Here is a 23,721-nt window from a genome sequence, read left to right as displayed (position 1 = left end):
GGAGCAAGCTAAGCAGATTCCAGATGTCGTCACAGGTACGTTTCTAGTAAATGGTATTTCCGCTTCAGTATTGTTTGATTCGGGCGCAAACAAAAGTTTCGTAGCCACACCATTTAGTAAACTAGCTAAAATGAAATGTTGTCGAGTGTCTGAAACTCTTATAGTAGAAACCGCTAGTGACACTTCGGTTAAAATAATGAAAATGGTTAAGGATTGTAAGATAGAATTGGAGGGACATGAGTTCCCTGTTACCTTGTATGTTATGACCTTAGGATGGTTATATGTGGTTTTGGGGATGGATTGGTTGTCTGAGTTTCAGGCTCAGATAGTATGTAAGAGTAGGATAATAAGGTTAAAGTCCTTGGATGGTAGTGCGGTGACGGTTTATGGTGATAAGGAGAGTTATGGGCTTAATGTCATTTCGATGATAAAAGCCGAGGGTTTGTTAAGGCGAGGGTGCGGTGCCTACCTGGCGTATGTTGTCAATGCAACGGCCGAGACGAAAGAAATGAAAGATGTTCCTATTGTGCGCGACTACCAAGAAGTATTCCCTGAGGATCTTCTGGGGTTGCCACCAGAGCGAGAGATAGAATTTCAGATAGATTTAGTACCAGGAGCCCAACTTGTCGCGAAAGCGCCTTACCGTCTAGCACCATCCGAGATGAAGGAATTGATGTCCCAACTGCAAGAACTCCTCGACAAGGGTTTTATCAGACCGAGTGTTTCTCCGTGGGGCGCACCGGTTTTGTTTGTGAAGAAAAAGGATGGGAGTATGAGAATGTGCATAGACTATCGCGAGTTGAATAAGCTTACGGTAAAGAATAGATATCCTTTGCCAAGGATTGATGATCTGTTTGACCAACTGCAAGGTTCAAGTTGGTTCTCACGAATAGATCTCAGATCAGGCTATCACCAGCTAAAGGTGAAAGAGGCAGACATCCCTAAAACAGCGTTTTGAACGCGGTATGGACACTACGAGTTCCTCGTAATGTCATTCGGTCTAACGAATGCTCCTGCAGCATTTATGGACATGATGAATAGGGCGTGTCGGCCGATGTTGGATAAGTCAGTTATCGTCTTCATCGATGACATATTGATTTATTCAAAGAACGAGACTGATCATGCTGAGCATTTGAGAGAGGTATTGGAAGTTCTGAAGAAAGAGAAGTTGTACGCTAAGTTTTCGAAATGCGCGTTCTGGTTGCGAGAAGTGAAATTTCTAGGTCACGTGATCAATCCTGAAGGGATTACCGTGGACCCAGCTAAGATTGAAGCGATAACAAATTGGAAGACTCCACAGAATCCGACTGATATACGAAGCTTCCTAGGGTTAGCTGGCTACTATAGGAGATTCATCGAAGGTTTCTCCAAGATAGCCGCACCATTGACCAGTATGACCCGAAAGTCGGTAGTATTCAGTTGGGGTAAATTTCAGGAAGAAGCTTTTGAGGAGTTGAAGAAAAGACTCACACAAGCTCCAATCCTTACTCTACCCGATGGTGATGAGGATTTGGTTGTTTGTGCAGATGCCTCGCATCAAGAGTTAGGTTGCGTGTTGATGCAACGAGGAAAGGTGATAGCTTACGCGTCTAGACAGTTGAAAGTCCATGAGAGTACTTATCTGACGCATGATTTAGAGTTAGCAGCTGTAGTGCATGCTCTTAAGATATGGAGGCATTATCTGTACGGACTAAGTGTACTATCTATACAGATCATAAGAGTTTAAAGTACTTCTTCGAGCAGAAAGAATTGAACATGAGGCAGAGAAGATGGTTGGAGTTGATTAAGGATTATGACTGCGACATTAAGTACTATCCCGGTAAAGCTAATGTAGTCGCTGACGCATTAAGTCGTAAGAATGAGGAAAGCCTTACAACAGTAAAGTCATACCAGTTGATCATGAACCCAAGTCTTTTTGAAGAAATCATCAAGGTGCAGTCAGAGGTGTTAGTAGATGAAGGGTTAGTAAAGAAAGAAAGGATTTATGGCCAGCAAGATGAGTTGATGGAAAACACTCATGGAGTTAAGACTAGGTTCGACCGTATGTGGATCCCACACCATGGTGATCTTAGAAGTCGAATCTTAGATGATGCTCATAAGTCAAGATATTCGATTCATCCAGGAGCTACAAAGATGTATCAAGATTTGAAAAGAGACTACTGGTGGCCTGGGATGAAGAATGATGTAGTGGATTATGTTAGTAAGTTCTTAACTTGCTTACAAGTCAAAGCCGAACATCAAAAGCCTTATGGGAAGATGCAACCGCTAGTGATACCTGAGTGGAAATGGGAACACATCACCATGGATTTCATAACTAAGCTACCTCGTACAGCTAAGCATCATGATACTATCTGGGTGATTGTGGACCGTTTGACCAAGAGTGCTCACTTTCTACCCATACGAGAGGCCATCTCGTCAGAAACGTTAGCAAGCTTGTTCATTAAAGAAGTTGTAACCAAGCATGGAGTACCATTATCGATCGTGTCTGATAGAGATACACGGTTTACTTAGAGGTTCTGGAAGAAATTCCATGAAGCTATGGGGACGAGGTTGAACATCAGTACGGCGTATCATCCTCAAACCGATGGACAGTCTGAAAGGATGATCCAAACCCTTGAGGATATGTTGCGTGCTTGTGTTTTTGATTTTGGTGGAAGTTGGGATGATCATCTGCACCTGGCAGAGTTCTCCTATAACAACAGTTACCATTCAAGTATTGGTATGCCACCGTTTGAGATGCTTTACGGTAGACGATGTAGAACCCCAGTGTGTTGGGGTGAGATTGGTCAGAAGGAAATGGGAATCCTAGAAGTTGTTCAAGAAACGTCTTCAAGGTTCGATCAGATCAAAGCAAGAATGAAAGCCGCTCAAGACAGACATAAGTCGTATGCGGATAAGCGGCGACGACCGATTGAGTTTAACATTGATGACAATGTGATGCTTAAGGTCTCGCCTTGGAAAGGAATTATCCGTTTTAGAAAGAGAGGGAAGTTGAGTCCAAGGTACATTGGACCGTTTAAAATTTTAGATCGTGTGGGGGAAGTAGCTTATAAGCTGGATTTACCCGATGAGTTAGAAGGAATTCATTCAACCTTCCATGTTTCTCATCTGAGGAAGTGTCTAGCTGATGACACATCTCACGTGCCATTGGTGGACATTGAGGTTGATGAACAATTGAACTACATCAAGCAACCCATAGAGATTTTCGATCGCAAGGAGAAGCAGCTTCGTCACAAGATTATACCTTTGGTAAAAGTGATATGGAAACATCGCAAGGGATCAGATGCTACTTGGGAGGCCGAGGATGAGATGCGCAAGTTTTACCCTAGTCTGTTTATGTAATAGTTAGGTTTCGGGGACGAAACCTCTTTAAGAAGGGAAGACTTGTAACATCCTAAAATATTATAATATTAAATAAAGGAAGATTTCGTTAAGTTGTCGAGCGTTAAATATTATTAGCTAGTGTTTAATAAAGAAAAAGGGTCTTGGACTTGGAGTAATTAAGATGGAAAAAAAAAGAGTAATGGGCCTTATGTCCATGGGCTTTAAGGGATATAAATACCCCTTAAACCATCCTAAAACCCTAAATCCTCATTCTTACCATCTTATTCTCTAACACACTCATAACACACACATACACCCTACACCACCTTACGGCCGAGAGAGAAAGAGGGAAAGCGAGGTCGAGCGAACATTTGTTTTGGTGGATCTTGACTATTCGAGCCATACACGAGATTTATAGTTCATAAACAAGCTAGCCTAGGCCAAACGAAACATAAAGGTATGATTTCGATCTTAAAGTTTATGTTTTTATATACGGTTAGCCTTGAAACTTGAGTCTAGAATAGATCGGGTATGAATGAAACGTAAAGTTGTAACCTTGATGTTAGAGATGAACTTAACGAACTTACGGCTGCTATGGCTCGTTAGAAATAAACCTTTAAACCTAGTATTGAACGTTTTAATCTAAAGTTCCAAGCTTTACACACTTTTCGGGTCGTTTTTACCCAAAAACGGCTAAAGGAATGTTTGCGAGAATTATTAACATCTTATCGATATATTACACCTTGAAAACCGAATTATTACAAAGGTTTTGGGACGAGCCATAGCTGCTGCTGGGAAACTTCGCCCACAACAAGTTCGCTAAGCATACAAGTTCGCCTACTGTGAACTTCGCCTGGTATAAGTTCGCTAAGCATGCAAGTTCGCCTACTGTGAACTTCGCCTGGTATAAGTTCGCTAAGCATGCAAGTTCGCCTACTGTGAACTTCGCCTGGTATAAGTTCGCTAAGCATGCAAGTTCGCCTACTGTGAACTTCGCCTAGTATGAGTTCGCTTGGATAAGTTCGCCAAAGCCAAGTTCGCCGAACACTAACCTCGCCGAATGTTAAGTTCGCCGAATATTAATTTCGCCAAAAGTTAAGTTCGCTGGGAAATAAATTAAAATCCTAGTGAAAATTGTGTTAAGACAGTTAATGTAAATAAAATTTTTCCAAGCTGACCTGGCAGCTCGATCCCAGCCAAGGGCTCTACCCCTATGACCCTGCTAGGGGCTGCCGCCCCTAGAACCCGCTACCAGGGGCGCTGCCCCCGGACCCCCGTTCTTTGTGGGATTACAATAGACTTGAAACACGATATGGGTAGTGATAGTTAATTAATACATGTAATTATTATACAGTTAGTCGTGCACAGCTCAGGAAAGGGATAACAATTAACGGTGAACGCAACAGGATCCAGGTGGTTCTAGCCCCATTATGTGTTACGTTTTCGGGGCTGTGTGCATACTCAATATGTTGTTAATACGCTTATCCTAAGAGATAAGTGTATGCCTTATGTGAATAATGTGAAATGTGTGAATGATTGCTTGATGGTACGTGAATGATCTTCGGATATTGCACGTACTGTCAGGTTGTAACGCTATGTATAAGGTAAGTATGATATGTATGCATATGTGTATGAACGTGATAAAGTTAATAAAAGAAGGAAGGGATGGTTGTATGGTTGTATGGTTACGAAAAGGGTACCGAGCCCTAATAATACTCGAGGTATGATGTATGGTTGTATGGTAACGAAGAGGGAATCGAACCCTACTAATATTCGAGAACTAGGGAACCGAACCCTACTAATATTCGAGGAAAGAGGGTACCGAGCGCTAATAATACTCGAGGAAGGAGGGTACCGAGCCCTAATAATACTCGAGGAAGGAGGGTACCCAGCCCTAATAATACTCGAGGAATGTAGGGCGTAATGCTCTTTATAACGTAAGATATGAAAGCAAGTTAGTACAAAAGAAACTATGAAAGTATGAAAGTATGAATGAAAGAATATAAGTTTGTGTGTATTGTATAATGTATGATTAACTAGAACTCACTCAGCGTAGCTGACTTTTAGTATGCACGCAGGTGAGTAGGATGAGGTAGCTCGCTTGAGGAGACACGTGGCATTGAATAAGAGGCTGGCATCAGAAGGCTCAAGACGTGATATGTTTTAATTACTTTGTTTTTGAAAGACAAGTTGTTTGTTTAAGACAAGTTTTGGATTGTTACGAAATGTTTTATGAATGTTTTTAATGTTCCGTGAACGTTTTAATTAACTCTGATATTTAGAACTGCGTTTATGAGTAAATCCAACACGAAAGTAGGGCTACCGGTAACGGGGCCTTACAGAATACATTGGGGGACATCAAGCTTCCTATATACATTGAGGGAGTAAATTCTTATCAAAAATTTTGTGTTATTGATAATTTGTCTTGTTGAAACATTATTCTTGACAAGCCATGGCTACATGGAATGAAGGTTGTAGCATCTACTTATCACCAATGTATCAAACTACCAACTCCTTGGGGGGGGGAGTGAGAATAGACGGTGATCAAGTGGAAGCAAAGAACTATTATTCCTCATCCATGAAGCCGGTGGCTAAGCAAACTGTAACATAGCAACTACAATAACATCCTAGAAACGTACTGGAAGCTCGAGAACAAGACCTGAAAGAAGTATCCTTGGACCTCGAGGATCCAGACGTAAAGTTTTTCCTAGAATCCAGTATCCCTACTAATATTGAAGAGGATATCATATCCTTCCTCAAGCAACGAGAATCCACATTTGTTTTCAAGCACTCCGACATGACATGTATTTCAAAAGAGGTAATTACTCATAAACTAGGCCTTGATATTTCTATTAAACCCATCCACCAGAAGCGAAGGAAATTCGCTCCTGAGAGGAATGTGATCATACATGAAGAAGTTGAAAAAATTCTTAAGGCCGGTATGATCATAGAGGTTAAGTATCCTCAATGGTTGGCTAATGTTGTGGTTGTTTCAAAAAATAATGGAAAGTGGAGGGTATGTGTCGATTTCACCAATTTAAACAAGGCATGTCCCAATGATCCTTTCCCATTACCACATATAGACTCCATGGTGGATGGAACAGCAGGACACGAGATGCTTACTTTTATGGATGCTTCCTCTGGATTTCAACAAATTCAGATGGAACCATTTGATCAAGAAGACACAACATTCATGACTCCTACTGGAATATATTTCTATATTGCCATGCCTTTTGGACTCAGAAATGCAGGTGCAACTTATCAACGTTTAGTCAACATGATGTTTAAAGACCAGCTAGGGAAGACCATGGAAGTCTATATAGACGACATGGTGGTCAAATTCAAGAAGGCTGAAGATCATCTTAAAGACTTGGAAGAAGCCTTCAATATCCTTGATCAGTTTAACATGAAACTTAATCCATCTAAATGCCATTTTGGTGTTAAGGCGGGAAAGTTCCTTGGTTATATGGTCACTAAGAATGGTATAGAGGCTAGCCCAGAACAAATAAAGGCCATCATCAAACTTAAGTCACCCGTGAATGCAAAGGATGTACAAAGGTTGACTGGAAGAATTGCAGCCTTAAATAGATTCATCTCTCGATATTCGGAGAAGTGTAAGGATTTTTATGATATCCTTAGAAAGAATAAAAAGTTCGAGTGGATGGAGAAACATGAGGCTGCACTCAAAGCCTTGAAGGATTACTTATCCTCAGCACCAATATTAATGAAGCCAACAAATGGGGGAACCCCTATCCTTGTACCTAGCTATCTCGGGAAATGCAATAAGTATTGTCCTTGTAACGGATCATGAGGGTGAACAACATCCTGTTTATTATGTAAGTAAAAGTCTTCTAGATGCTGAAGCCAGGTATTCTCATTTAGAAAAATTAATTCTTGCACTTATTATGGCTTCTACTAAGTTAAGGCATTACTTTGAAACTCATACTAAATTTTGAAAACTAACTATCCTATCAAGAATGTTCTTAGAAAACCAGAGATGTCAGGTAGGATGGCTAAATGGGATGTGAAGCTAAGTGCATATGATATGCAATACGAGCCAAGGACTGCTATAAAGTCTCAGGCTTGGAGGGAAGCTGACTTGGAGGTCCAACAATTAGAGGAAACCAAGGATCCTTGGATCTTATTCACGGATGGGGCATCCAACCTTAGAGGAACAGGTCTAGGTGTTCTACTGAAATCTCCACAGGGGGACATAATACCCCAGTCTATGGCCTGTGAGTTTCAAGCCACAAATAACGAGGCAGAGTATGAAGCTTTAATCGCATGTTTGCAACTAGCTAAACACATGAAGATCAGGTATCTTCAGGTGTATATAGATTAGTTATTAATAGCTAACCACTTTAATGGCTCATATGTTGTTAAAGGTGAAAATCTAATTAAATATCTATACATTGTGAAAGAAATGTCAAAGTTCTTCGATTATTTTAGTATTATACAGGTACCAAGGGAAGAAAATGTTGGGGCAGATTCCTTAGCAAATCTAGCTTCATCTTTGAAGGTTCCGGAAGCTACGAAAATTCCAATCATCCATATATTCTCACCAGCAATAGCGGAACAAGAAGTTTGAGAGATAACAATAAACAAAGAGATTGTGATGCTTGTCAAAGACATGGCAACATTTTGCACCAACTGGCGGAACCTATGTATCCTATATCCTCATCATGGCCTTTCATGACGTGGGGCTTGGATGTTGTGGGTAAGCCACCTAAAGCACCAGGAGGAAAAGTGTTCATGCTTGCCATGACTGATTACTTCTAAAAGTGGATAGAAGCAGAAGCTTTTGTTCAAGACCGCGAAAAAGAGGTGATATCCTTCATTAAAAGAAACATTATTACAAGATTTGGTATTCCATCATAAATTAATTGTGAAAATGGTTCCCACTTTATCGAGAAAAGAACCACTAACTTTTGTGACAGTTGGGGAATCAAGATGATCACTTCTACACCAGTTCATCCTCAAGCCAATGGTCAAGCAGATTCAAGCAACAAAATTATCATCAACAACTTGAAGAAGAAACTAGATCCAAGAGAGACAAGTGGGCTGAGGAACTTCCTTATGTTCTTTGGGCTGATAGAACAACACCAAAGAATGCAACAGGTCAAACACCATTCTCATTGGTGTTTGGATCAGAAGCTGGAATCCCTACCGAAATGGTGGTTCCTACTGCTATAACAAGTGTCTGTGATCCTAAGGCCAACGATGAAATTCTTCTACAAGACCTAGATACTATTGAAGAGCTCAGAGATCTAGCCAAACTCAGAATGGCAGCGTATCAACAAAGAGTAGCTGGGGCATACAAAAAGAATATCAGGATTCGAAGATTTCAAGAAAGAGATTTAGTCTTAAGGAAAGCTTTTCAAAATACAACTAACCCTGCAGATGGAAAGCTAGCACCTAAATGGGAAGGCCCCTACTTGATCAAATCGGAAGCAGGAAAGGGGGCATATCATTTACTTACCATGGAAGGTGACAGATTACCAAGGGCGTGGAATGCCATCCATCTTAAGAAGTATTTTGTCTAGCCAGGATCATGGATCCTTAAAGGATTGAGGATCCTCAAGTTGGTAAAATTTTTTATTCTATTATTTATTAATTTTTTGAGTTACATTACTAACTTAAGGATAATATATCCTTAACATTTGTCTTTTCCAAGTTTTAAGTAACAATGAAGATTTTAATAAGAGGTTCAATCCTTAACCCGGATTTCACCATTCAAAAGATTGACCATTCACCCGGGTTAAGCAGGTGTTACTAATTGTTCAAAAGTGCAGGAAAAAAAGACACGGGCATCAAAGGCTTCATCCCCACAAACAGAGGATCTCTCCACCTTTGCTACCCCTGAGAGTTGTCTTAAGAATCATAGATCCTTTATCATAATTACTATTTTTTAATACAGGCCATGATCAAATATCCATAAAACACCAACATAAAAAAAAGAAACATGAGCTCATGCCGTTTCTTTGCATCCTTCATCGCCCATTCCAGCATCTTCTTCTTGCACAACCTCTTCTACTTCCTTGTTTATTCCAGCTCCACTCCCTTCAGTCACCTCAGCTTCTTCTTCGTCATCTCCACACCAAGCGCCACCAGAGCTTGCCTCCACTTCTCCACATCCCAGGCTTACCTATCAAAGACATGATCACCAGCTTTCATATCTATCTTGATCCTATCCTGCAACATTGACTTGGCCGCCCACATCTTGGCCTCTTCAATAGCCTGCTTCACTTGTTCTTGATTTTGGGACTCCGTTGTGGATATCATATCCTCCAGGCGCTTCTTCTCCTTAGCAAGCTTCGCTTGAGCTTTGTCCTTCGCAGCAGCCGAGGTTCGCATCCCAGTAAGGTTCTCCTCCAGTTCGCTCAAGATCTTCTCATGATAGCCTTTGGAAGAGTTCACGGCATGTACAAGAAAATTGGATAACGTTGGAAGGATACTTGATTCATAAACAAAGATTGTCAGGATCAAGGATACTTACTGCAGTGAGCATATCGAAAGGACTATCTGATTCTGAAGCTCTCTTCCTCTTGGATGCTCCTGATTTGGCCCGGGTAGTAGCGGTTGGTGGCTCGGAAATGACAGTTGCCTTAAAAGCTTCATTCTTGACAATTTGAGGAGTTATGAGGCTATCGATATCCTCCAATAAGAACATGTTGACTGACTTGCTGGACTTCTGAGCGCCTACAAAGCACAAGGAACAGATAAGTTTTCTATTAATTCACTTTATTATAAAACTTTAAATCTTACTTGACATATTGCTAGTGGATTCTGAATAGTCTTCACAAAAAGCTTCTATGAATTTGGCCTGGAAGGTGTGAACTTCAGGATCCAGGGCAAGAAATTTCTTTGCGTTTTCTCTTGTTCCAGATAGGTTGGCCAACGAAGCGAAGTTATCCACTGAAAGAAGAAACAACAAAGTAAAATGGTTAAAAAAAAGGATCAATTATCCTAAACATCTTTTTCTAGGATATTGGATCCTAGCCTTTTTAACCCATTTCAACGGTAAATCAAAAGGAACCATTTTGGGTAACTTTGGAAATCGGAGTTGGTTATCGGGGTTTGGATTTCAAAACGAATTGGTTTGACCAGTGAGTGGTTAAGATGTAAAGGTGTGATAGCTCCTGGACACTGAACTCAATATTCTCTTCCTCTATTATTCTCTCAATGGTGCGCAAGACCCTCCAGATCATCGGCATAGCCTGGATATAACACATTCTGGTTGTGTCGAAGAAGCTTTGGGTAAAAGAAGGGAAAGGATAGGAGTAACCAATGAAGAAAGGACAAACCGGAAAGCAAACCCAGGTTTTCAAGTATGCATCGCATCGAACTGAAGAATCGAAAGGTCGAAAGATGGTCTCTTATGGAAACAGTAGAATCAAACCGTCGATTTCGGGATCTGTGAACTTACATGTTTCTGAGGAAGGGTTAGAAAGGAGATTTTGGGACTGCATTTCTAGTAGTTCTGACTCATCGGAGGAAGAAGATGAAGCGGTGGACATATTTTTGAAAGAAAATATTATTGAAGAAAGAGAAACAGAAAGGATAGAAGGAGAATACCTGATTCCAGAGATATGAGGATATAAAGGGTAAACCTATTCTCATATATAAGCGGAGTGGCGGTTCCCAAGATGTATAGTAATCGCGTAATTATAACTCCTAACCTGTCCTATCATGTTTAATTATTTTTTGTAGGGATTTGAAATTCAAAATGCCAGTTGTCATCCATTTGCAACCGCCATTTTGGGGGCAATTGTTAGATCACGAATAATTAGTACTGAGGATATGTTATTCTTGAAGACATGTCTGGATCAACTATCCTTCTTAAGAGTTCCAGAGTTATGTCAGGATCAAGGATCCTCAGTTATTGGTATTAGTAACAATTGTTTCCTATGTGTAGGTTAATATTTGGTAGGTATAACGGCTGGAAGACCTAGTCCACCTGGTTACTCGCTACTAAACTCATTCAGCACGTGGTCAAAGATTTGGAAACGGCTAGTGGGAGAGTGGCGCAAAGATAGGAGTAGTTGTTATTTCTATTTTTTGTATATAATTGAGGTGATGATCAGATAGTTGGACACAACACGTTCATTGAACAATACTTAGAATTCTCTCTAGCAATCTACACACACACATAGAAATCATTGTATTACTAATCATTATCTCCAACCATTGTAACCCAATTTTTGATTAATAAAGTGGTGATAGACGATTTGTCATCACCCTAGGTTTTTGTGTCGGCGACCCGACCAAGAAAAAGGTCTTTTCCTCATAACAAATCATTATATTCATATATATTTCGTTTACATATTCACCATTATCATTCAAGCACTAAACCTCACTTTACAAATTTGGATACATTATCCTTAGACGATCTTGACCAAAACAATAACCATTAGTGAACATTGAATGTTTTCTTAGTTTATTCATATTATTCCCATTATGAAAAAACAATTTTAATAAATTTTATGTTTAAGTTTTAACAAAATTAAATTTCTATTTTCATTACCACCAAATTAGCATGTACGAAATATGACGAAAAGTTTAATCTCCCGAGTAGATGCAATTTGTCTAAATGGGTAAAAAAATACGGCTACAAAGAAAACGAGTTAATGGATACACATTAAAATAAGCATAAAAGCTAAAGAGCACAATCTATTAAAACAATATTATATTATTATTGTTATATGTATTCAATAATTATTAAACATAGTTTATCCACAAAGGAGTTATAAAAAAATGGATGAGAAAGCTTTGTCTAATTTCCTAAATAATATATATTATGAATCAACTATATGTCAACTATACTTAAATGAGAATTAATATGTTATTGAATATTGATTAAGACTTTATTTTGAAGATAAATTAATTATCGTATTATGAATGACTAAATTTAGGTTTTATATTGTCATAAAAGTTTGTTTTGTAACATAATTTAAAAACATACTTATAAAAAGAAATGTCTTAGATATTGTTCATCTTTTAACATTAATGTGCAACAATGTTCAAATTGATGTGTAAATAAACACGGGTAATATTTTAGAGTAATAAACATTACGGTTATTGATGTGTAATAAATGTCTTAGATAAAGTTAATCTTTTGAATCAACAATGAGATAGAAGTTTTGTTGAATCAAAATTGTGAAAATTGTTTTGTTGATTTGGAGACTAATTTCTTTGTTTGCTTATTATTGTACTCATGATATAAGTTATAAAATATTTTAATTTTTCATTTATCTTTGTTAGTCTTTGTATGTTTTTGTATTTGATTCAACTAAGTTATGATGTCTTATAATTCATGTAAAATTATCATATATTTATAAGTACAACACTTGCATTTCATTATTTATAAATACAACAACGCCATTATAGATATATCAGATGATCTTTTGATTGGTGATTCATCCGATCCTATTTCTGATCTGATTGATTTTGTATATCTAACATTATTGGAAAATTTTAATGATATGTCATATTTTCAAGAAATGGTCATATTTGCACCTTTAAATGAGGTTGTCAAAGACATTAATGACAGATTTTTGTCTTTGTTTTTCGGAGAAGAAGTTGAATATATCAGTTCTGATAGTATAGACAAGTCTGATAGTGTTGGTCCTGGTTTCGATCCAGCATTACACTCACCGGATTTTCTAAATGGTTTAAAGATGTCTGGTATGCCTAATCATAGATTGGTTCTAAAAGTTGGTGCGCCAATAATGTTACTAAAAAATATTGATCAGAAGAACGGTTTATGCAACGGAACGAGATTACAAGTAATTAACTTGGGGAGGCGTTTTATCGAAGTAAATGTTATTTCAGGTGCTAACATTAGCTTTCGCACTTATATAACTCGTAGTGGCCTAACTCCTTCAGGTAAGAATCTACCATTCAAATTGAAACGAAGACAGTTTCCTGTTGCGGTTTATTTTGCAATGACCATAACAAAAGTCAAGGTCAATCACTAGCAAGAGTTGGCATATACCTGCAAGAACCGATGTTTACACATAGTCAACTATATGTGGATTTATCACGAGTGAATAGTAGAGACGGTGTTAAAATAGTTATATTAGACAAGGAAGGTAAAATTATAAATAAAACTACAAATGTGGTTTATAAGGAACTATTTAGTAATTTATGAAATTCTCATTTTGAAGTTTTAATTATCTATCTAATAATTGTAAAATGGATGTTATTTTCGTTGAAAGTTATGTTTAATAATATTTTATTTTGTTACTGGCATTATTAACAATTATATATCATGTTGTCGTCTCCACAAGTAAATATGAAATTATGTTTTCCACTTTCATATTACGTGTGGATGTTACATGATTTATATTTTTCCACCCGTGGCGCCCACGAGTCAATAACCTAGTACCAATAATAAAATTAAAACCTGAAAAGTAGTTTGTTATATAGTTTGTTGGTATTCCATCAATCAACCGGTAATTGGCCCATGTTGTTTGATTAATTGTCAAAATATACGGGATGGAATCTAATTTCTTTTCTTTTCCTAATTTTTTTTCGGGGTTGAGGGGGTGGTGAACCTTTACTAGCGACATAGCCGTCAGTAATCCATTGCTAATAAAAGAATGAAATTTTTGATAGGATTCATGCTCAGACGTTTTAGAGTTTGTCTATGGTGACGGGTGACCATTTCACCGTCGATAAATAGATCTATAAATGGCAACGATGTTCAATCAAAATTGGCAACCTAACTTCAGTCGTATTATTAGCAATAATATTGATCAATGGTTTCGTTCATTGCATATATATGCGAAATGCAATTGCACTCATTCTTTCGTCTTTAGACTTAACCTAGCTACCTTATACCCACTTTGTTTATACAGTGATAACTAAAATATAGAAATGGTGTTCTTGGATTTAAAACAATGCAAAGATGGTATTGGAATAGTCATATATTTGCATTTGGCATCGGTGCAATGTAATTTACTTGTAAGATGTGAAAACTTAGACTGTTATTTTAGTACATGTGGTTTGGTTAACTACACAACTTTAGTACATATGCTTTATTTTGTGCAAATGACTAACTCAGTTTCAAAAAACTTGCATTTTTAGTACTTTTTTCTAACCTGGTTTATTTTTCCGTTAAGTCAGGTATAATTTGGTAACTTCGTTATTTTCTTTGTTTTTTTCTTTTTTTAACGCTTATATCTTGTAAACCCTAAATCCCCAAATCATAACATAAAAATCCAAATCCTAAATCTCCAAATATCATAAAAATTCAAACCCTATGATGATATGGAGAAAGGGTTTGGGGATTTAGGATTTGGATTTTGATGTTATGATTTGTGGATTTCGTGTTTACAAATTATAAGCGTTTAGAAGAAAAGAAAATAACGAAGTTACCAAATTATCCCTAACTTAACGGAAAAAATAGACAGAGTTAGAAAAAAATACTAAAAATGCAAGTTTTTTGAAACTAAGTAGCCATTTGCACAAAATAAAATATGGTAACTAAAGTTACGTAGTTGACCAAACCACATATACTAAAATGAAACTTGACTCGAAAACTTAATCATAAATGACTTGTAACAGTCTATTTTTTCTTCATGCATGTAACCTAGCACTAACACATTTTACCAATGGAATGCTAACAAAATATATGAAAAGTAACGACCGAATGCTTAGTCCGTTTAGACAAAATTAAAAACAATGGTGTGATGCCATTTCCTCCCTTTTCTCTTATTGCTAGCATTAGGCCCTTAGCTTTTACGAAAAGAGCTACATCACCACCGCATCTCCACCACCTTCGGCGCAACTCCACCTCTTAGTCACCCCAATTACTGAACACCGTCGCACGTTCACCACCGTGATATATCACCACACTAGGACCCCACCACCACTATGAGTTGATTTCAGTGATGTTATGGATTTGATTTTTGTTTATAGATAGTTAGGGTTTGATTTATGTAAACTCTGTAGAACCGTCGTTCGCAAAATTAAAGTATAACGATAATTTTATTAATATTGACTATAATACAAGTGCGGAAGAAAACAAAACAAATTTGCATCTAATAAAATTACATAATTAAGAAAAAAAATACAGTAGTACAGAACTAATGAAAGTAATGTAAAATGGGTGTTGGCTGAGGAATTATGTTTAACAGAGGTCCCTTAAAACAGATTTCGGGCCACCCAGGTGAACCCGTCTATATCCCAGGGTACAACAGCCGCAACAGTGTGTATTGCCGAGATTAACCTAGCACCCGAACTATACATGTACTAGAGTATACAAGACTTTAAACGAAACATAACAATATCGAACTTGTGGTTAAACGATCTGAACTAGCTATTTATAGCATGTATTGCATTTTTGTTGTGTCTTTCAAGTGTTGCCCAAACCTGCTATTTGTAGCAGGCGCATGTCATGAGTCAACATGACACTTGTCACAATCTGCGTCACAATTTGACACTTGGCGACCACTGGCATACATCCGCTCAAATCACGACACTTGTCCGGAACTAGCTTATTCCCGTAAAAATACTAAGGCGGTCGTGTGCGAAGTGCAAAGTGCGTTATTAAAACGCCACATTGCGCCGTGTGTGTCGGGTGCCTCACACCCTTGCTAGTGCCACCAAGTGTGTCTTGTTATACAAGAATATAATCTTGTGAGTCCTCCTCCTTATAAACCACTTCTTAGTTTTTCCTTCTATTAATGTGGGACAAACCCATTTTAATTTCACCAAAGTTCAAGTTTTTAACCACATATTTTAGAGCATCGATATCACATTCATTTCTACTATTGGACTCGTTATTAATTAGTATACTAATTAATATTATTAATCCAAAATTTCCAACAAAATCTTGAACCGTTTTCCTATTGATTTTGTTGTACACATGTGTGTAATTATATAATACAAACAATAAGTTTGGTGTCGTAAAGTCCCCAAAGTCTCGATTGGGCAACTTTGCGGCACCGTATTGGTCATTTTTTGATTGTTTTAGTTTCGGTCCGTAATAAACGCCACGAAAAGCGACCAAATGTAAATTTTATTTTGTTTTGTTTTAGTCCCGATATCTTAACGAGCATGATGGAAACCGCCCGAATTCAAGTAGACTCAACGAGCTTTGTTTTAGTTCTAGTATCGTAACAAACGTAACGAAAATCGAGAGAATGCTGATTTTGTTTTTTTAGCTCCGGTAAAGTCACGAATGTGACATAAACCAGCTGAATTTGTGTAGACTCATTGCCTTAATGCCCGGGATCAATAACGATCGGGTTTTACCAACGCCCGAGTTTTACCGGCTAACGCCACCCATTGGCCCACCTCAAATTTTATCATTTTATTTTGGTTTTAGTTCTGGTACAATAACACACGTTACCGAAACTAACCGAATTTGCATCGACTTACTGCCGCAACACTTTTGACCGACAACGCTTGAGTTTTACTATTACCGTTCCGCCGGTAGAACACTAGTTATATATAACTAGTAGATAATTGATTATGCGGTAGATATTTCTACGGTAATTGTTAATAGATGAATTGTAATTAAAGAATTACAAAAGTTTAAAATAACACTATTTATATTTAAAAAAAATTACTTGATGTTGTTTCATTTCGCATTCTCCACAAATTATTAATTAATTGAAATTCTATCGGTGAGGATATTTGATCATTAGCTACCCCGGCCACTTGTTTATGTTTGTGTACGGCATCGAATGATGGTTAAAATATCATAATATTAATTAAGAAAAAGGAAATATATGTATAAATCCTCTATTTTATACTAAAATGATCCCAATGTTTAAGTATGAGTCAGCTCGTTTCGGCTATGGGTTAAAGACATTTCATAACCAATGTCTGGCTTTTACTTTTATATTTTCATAACTAATAATTTGAAATTTTAGTTCAGTTAATTCATTTAATTGTCACCTTTGAATTTGGATGTTGATTCTCTCACTAACATAATTCTGTCTGGAGTTCTGGATAGATTTGTCAAAACATTTTCTTATGAAGATTTTTTATAACATGGATCCAAGTAAATTTCAATTGGTAAGTTCGATTATATCTTTTGTTTTAATTTGCAAGAGAGAATAAAGAGCAACTAATACTGAACCATAGGGTTATTCATACATAACATAAAACTGAACCATAAAAATTGTTTATGAAAGAAATTTAAAAAACGAACCAATGGCTTCTTAATTTATTTGGTTTTTCTATTATTTTTGTTTCATTTTTCTGCTACCCCTATAGGACAAAATGTTTTTTTTGCATTTTAATAAAATATAATGTAATGTAAAAAGTGATAAAATATAAGTTATAATACTAAGTTTGGTGCAGTAAAAAATTATGACCTCCTCTTTATTGTAAACAAATTGAAGTGTAACATTTGAGAGAATAGTTTACTTTAAATGTCAGTGTTTGGAACACTCACTAATATTTGAGTAAGCCTTATTGAAGTGAAATGTTAATTGTTTATATTGATTTTGACATCTCAGGTTTGACTCCACTAATAATATTATCAAAAAAGAAACTCATCATTGTGTAAAAACTACGGAGTCATGTATTAAACATGAGACCTCAAGAATCCCAATCATTAACAATTACTCGTATGCCATTAGACCAGAAGGCCAATTGCTCCAATGAACAACTAATTCTCACAATAATGTTTAAAGTTAAGTGAGGCTTGTAAACTTAATTTCTTTCATTTTTCCTGGTTCATGAGTTTACTGATCACTTAGGGTAATTGAGTTTGTTCTCTTTACTCTACTAATATGTCATTAAATAGGCCTGCTTGCTTCATTTTATTTTATCACTATAACTAATCAACTATAGTTTGCAAGCTAGTTTTCTGAGAAAACGCTAAACGATTGTGTTGTACATCCCAGTTTAAAAGTTTAAAACAAAATCATTTTGTTTATAAAAAAAGTGATTATTAGTTGGTGTCAATTGTCGAGGTTCTCACCTTATAATGTAGTTTTCCAGATCCAGTGTTTAGAACAAACCTGAAAGGACATGTTCCTTATAATTTTGCTAAGCTTGCATACTAACAACCTAAGCATCATGCGAGATTGCCAAATGTCTTACATGATGTCAACATAATACAAAAACCCGATGTTTTTTTGACATCATGCAAGTCGTAAGCATCAACGCAAACAAAAGGGTTCAAAGTGATGAGAAATGGGTAGGTGAAGAAACACGAATCCACCCCTTAGGCCTAATGACTTTGTCCAAGGGTTGTGGTTAAGTATTTCTCACGATGGGTTAGAATCCTTCTTGGCGCAGAAGATGGTTTTCTGCAAAACAGAACACTGGGAGCTCGTTATGAGGAATATGTGTAAGGCCTCGTTACCGGTGTCTCACATTGGACGTTGAATTTACTCATAAACACAGTTCTAAATATCATAGTTAATTAAAACGTTTGCGAAAACGTTAACTTTAATCATTCGATACAAAACATTCGATCTTTTCTTTAAAACATAATATACAACATCATATTTAAAACATCATTTCTTTCATCTTCATATGCCAACCATTCATTCCATGCCATGTGCCCTCCTCATGCTAGCTCTTTGAACATATTTACCTGCGTTCACACTAAAAGTCAGCTACGCTGAGTGAGTTCTAGTTAATCAGACATCATACAATTCATTCTCATACATTCACGTATACGTATCCGTAGATACATATTCATACTTAAACCGAACTTCATCCCTGACACTTTATAATTATCCGTAATAGGACCATTGCATAATATCTATTAGAAGAATAATTACTATTATCCATAGAAGTAACACCTTGTACTATCCAAAGAAGGATCCCTAGATATTATCCATAGAAGAATCATTAAATGTTACCCATAGAAGGGACCATACATACTTTCCACAGAAGGATCACTACATATTATCCATTGAAGGAACCATATACCTGATCTATAGAAGGAACCATATATATTATCCGTAGAAGGTACTCCATAATAGGAACCATATATGTTATACATAGAAGTTACTCCATAGAAGGAATGCATATCAAATTATACAATATTCGTATAAGGAACGCTAATAAGGTTCACAGTTCTTTTTATGCTATCACATATCGAGTCTAGGTCCGATAGTAGTCTAGAGGGATTTGCCATCCTAACTTACTATGCCGGACGCAGATCTCACATACCATCCATGTACCGGCTTACACATACTTCACATATACGATAATTACATCGTAGCATATGAACACTCTAGGAATTCTTCACATCATTCATCTACAACCATACTCCTTGACGATACGTGCAATATCCGAATATCGTTCACGCAATGTCAAGCATTCATTCATAATAATAACATAACTATCATATTCGTCATTAAGACATACACTTACCATTTAAGGTAAGTGTATTAACATTCACACTGAGTATGCACACAGCTCCGAAAACATAACAAGGAAATGGGGCTAGAAACTCACCTATCTCCGATTTCCTTCTAAGTTAATAATGATTCCTTTCTTCAATTGAGCGCGCCTAACTGTACATCAATTACACGTATCAATTTCCTAATCCTATACTCTTTCTTTAGGTTGCACCAGAAATGGTTAAATCTGGTCTATTCTAATAGCATTATATTTGAATATCTTGTATATGAATGGTATTAGAATAAATTTCTGTTAGCATACATTTGTATTCTAATGGCATGTGATTAGAATACATTTGTGTTAGCATCCAACTTGTATAAGAATACCTTTGTATTCGAATGGTATATGATTAGAATACATTTGTATTCTAATGATCACATTGTATTCTAATGATCATAATGTATTTTAATTATCACATTGTATTCTAATGATCACATTGTATTCAAATGATCACATTATATTCTAATGATCATATTGTATTCTAATGAGTCCATTGTAATTGAATGCGTCATTGTAAATGAATGAGTCATTGTTATTGAATCCATGATTGTAATCTAACTAGCTGGTTTACCCGCGCTTCGCGGCGGGATCGTGTAGTTTACACGCACTTCGTGACGTTGGCGTATTATTTTTGTTTTTATAATGTTAGTATCAACCAATTAGGAGAAAACAAAGAACACTAATCATTACACACATATTTTTACACAGAGGAAACACGCAGTGTGTGCAACGTGATATCAATATTGTCTTAGTAGTAATCAACATATCAGATCCTATAGTAATACCATCTGATCTTTTTATTGTCGGCATCGAAAGTCAACCTAACATCCATCCGTAGACAAGCCATCGGCTGCAATCGTAAGCCTCTGCCACCTCAACTCCTTCAATAGTAGCTAGATGAGTGATCAGAACCCACTGCAACCGTTTTAATAGAATTATCCATTCAAAAAACTCACTTTGCATGGGATAGGAGTGTTGATTGATGTCTCTAAGAAAGTAAAGAAAAAGTCAACTTCTAAAAAAGAAACTGGTAACACAAAAACATATAAATAAACTTCATATAACATATTGTTCAACATTATGTGTGTATAAGAGGTTTAACAAAGAGTATCATATAAACATCTTACTATCTTATCAATATGCACTCGAAACTTTTAACACCAATTATACCCTTATAGTAATCTAATTTATTTTTGTATAAATCCAATAATGCCCCTTTCGGGTCACTTCCGTACTCAGATAATTCACGCTCGGGTTCTAGTGGTGCCCAAAGTTTTATCATATTTATAAATAATATTTTAAACTTAAAACTTCAAATAAAAAAAACTACAAGTTATAAACTCACTTTACCGAAAGTTATCAAACAAAATGAATAATTTTAAAACAAATGTGGTTCGTGTTTGTGGGTTGGCGGGTGCAATTGACATAACTCAAAAGTTGAACATGAACTTAAACCCGACCACCCAAACTGTAATCCAATCCAAACAAATCCAAATAATTTTAAAACATACGAGGTTCGCGTTCGCGGTTTGGCGGGTTCAACCTAACAGAAACCTGAAAGTTCCAATCAAAGCATCAAACTAATATTAATAAAAAAAAATACATAGGTTGTGAACTTAATACCTTAACTTCATATCAGGGTTGGTTACAACATCCGTCTTGAAGCAATTACAAAAACAACTCTAGAGTCTTTGTATCGTTGTCACAAAGCAAAAGTCTCACTTTACATCAATAATAAATCCCTCATCAGTCTTTCCGTGCACATTTCCTTCACTACCACGTCTGATTAACAGTATGGATCCATCTTCCATATCAAAAAACTCCATTCCGTATATCCCTCACAAACACAAATTCACCAAAATGACACCCTTATCTTACTCATCTTACTGCCACCAGTCTAAAATACAATCAATGTTAAAGAACTTACATTAATACACGATCTCAATTACTAAAATTAATAATTAAAGAAAAATAAGTAGTATAAACGATGATGGTTCGGGTGAAATATATGACTCAACAAATCTTCAAATACCATCATCTATAAATATCAAAAGAAACTAAAACTAGAAATTCATCAATGATTTAATAATCACTATAAAGAGGCTCAGACCTATCGAAACATTGGTGCAAAAGGTTCAAAGTGCCATGGCTGCAAAAGAGTTTGCAAGGGTACCTGCCATCCTGCATTTTTGCCACGCCAGGCACATATCCTGAGCTGATGTTAACTCAGACAACATTAGACTATCCACTATCACAACCCAAATCAACCTAATCATTTATTAAAAAACTAATTTCTTTCTCTTCCACTTATACAACCCAACCCAATTCAATATTTCACTCACTATCAGAACCCAACCTAAACCAATATTTTATTAAAAAAATATGCTTCATTTTTTATCAAATTTATATCAAAATGTTCAATATTTTTTTATAAATAAAACCATGCTGTTACATTTTTTTAAAAAATGTTAAAAATTGTAATTTTTATGAAAAAACCAAGTTAGATGTAAAAGTTTGGTTGCAAATTTGGGTTGCTAGAACAACCTAGGTTGCAACCGGTTGTGGACAAAAATGAATTTACAATTATTTAATTAAAATGTTTTTTTGTCATTTTGTGCCACCTTGCAACCGGTCGTGAGAAATGGTCACCATAGGGGATAGTCTTTGATCATCACAGCCACAAACCTAATTTAATATTTCAAACAACCATCCAAAAAACCCAAATCAAATGTCAATCGACATCGACAGAGGCGGCAACCGGCGTCAGAAACCGTGGATTTAATAGCCATCACTTCCCCACACCGGAGTACAGCCACCACACCGAATCCGGTAACAATCAGAGGAATCCGAGGTCATAAACCCTAGATTTAACAACCGTAATTTCCCAACATCGAAGAGCTGCCTCCACCACACGATCACTGCCTAGGGTTCGTAAATCAAACCCGGTAACAATCGGCGATGATGGCGGCAATCGATAGAAAAACACAGCCATAAACAAAGATTATGGTGACAACAAATGAAAAGAATAAAATGAAGAATGAAGAATTGCTGGTGGAAAGGTGGAGTCATCAGAAGCACCGCCCAAATCATACAATGAGAAACTGCCAACATTAATGCTTTAAGAAATTGTACCAGACGTTTAAAAACATGTAGGGGTAGCACAGTAACAATGTGTGTGTAACCGAAACTTTGCAATTAATATATATATAATGGCACAATGTAATTGAGTCTATGATTGTTATCTAATTATACATTGTATTCGAATCTGTGCATTGTATGCAAATACATACAATGTAATCGAATGTAAGATTGTATTCGAGAATTAGCATTGTAATCGAATGGCTTAGTGTAATCGAATCAAGCATTGTATGCGAGTTTATCAATGTATGCGATCATGGCCATTGTATTCGAGTTTCCATATTGTATTCGAATATACCCCTTGTAATCGAACTAGTTCAATGTATTCGAATGAGCTGAACAGTTTGGTCCATTTTATCACCATTATAATTACATTTCATGACTTTATTACCCCATTATGGTTCAATATCATCCCGTAAACGTTTCCTTAACCGTGTTTGGCCATGACTTGACCCGTGTAACCATAAAGCTTGGAACTTTATGGCTTAAAACGTTCAAACCTAGATCTAGGGTTTCTTTATGCGCCGTATATAACCATTAGTTTGTTAAGTTCATGTTAAACATCAAGTTTGCAACTTTATGATTTATCTATACCCGATCTACTCTAGGGTTAAGTTTTAGGGCAAACCGTTGATAAAAACATAACCTTTAAAGATAAAGAGCATACCTTTATGCGTTTTTAGGCTACGGTTAGCTTGTATCTTGCTTTTATATCAAAGATCTATCAAGATATAGCTTGGCTTCGTTCTTGGATCTCTCTCTAGCTTGCGGCCGTGAATATGAGAGCGCGTGTGTGTTTTAGAGTGTGTAGGGAGGCTATGGTGCAGAGATGGATAAAAATGGAAATGATTAGGGTTTAAGGGGTATTTATACTCCCTT

The 23,721-nt window shown here is 36.6% G+C and overlaps 1 long non-coding RNA gene across 2 annotated transcripts; it reads right to left on the bottom strand.

Annotated features, from left to right (window-relative positions):
* Nucleotides 1-20,371: 20,371 nt before the first annotated feature.
* Nucleotides 20,372-22,877, bottom strand: LOC143564181 (uncharacterized). 2 transcript variants are annotated; one of them, XR_013140829.1, is made up of 4 exons: nucleotides 22,380-22,877; nucleotides 21,328-21,952; nucleotides 21,216-21,258; nucleotides 20,372-20,692 (listed from the first exon to the last, which is right to left on the bottom strand). It is a non-coding gene; the product is annotated as an uncharacterized LOC143564181 (long non-coding RNA). The 2 variants fall into 2 exon arrangements; XR_013140812.1 differs by having other exon boundaries at nucleotides 21,216-21,952.
* Nucleotides 22,878-23,721: the final 844 nt, after the last annotated feature.

This window comes from Bidens hawaiensis, unplaced genomic scaffold (assembly GCF_021521415.1).
Source record: "Bidens hawaiensis isolate Kalapana, Puna unplaced genomic scaffold, B.hawaiensis_p1.1 tig00000097_1, whole genome shotgun sequence".
Lineage (NCBI taxonomy): Eukaryota > Viridiplantae > Streptophyta > Magnoliopsida > Asterales > Asteraceae > Bidens > Bidens hawaiensis.
The sequence above is the reverse complement of the archived record's forward strand: the minus strand, read 5'-3'. Positions and strand labels throughout refer to the sequence as shown.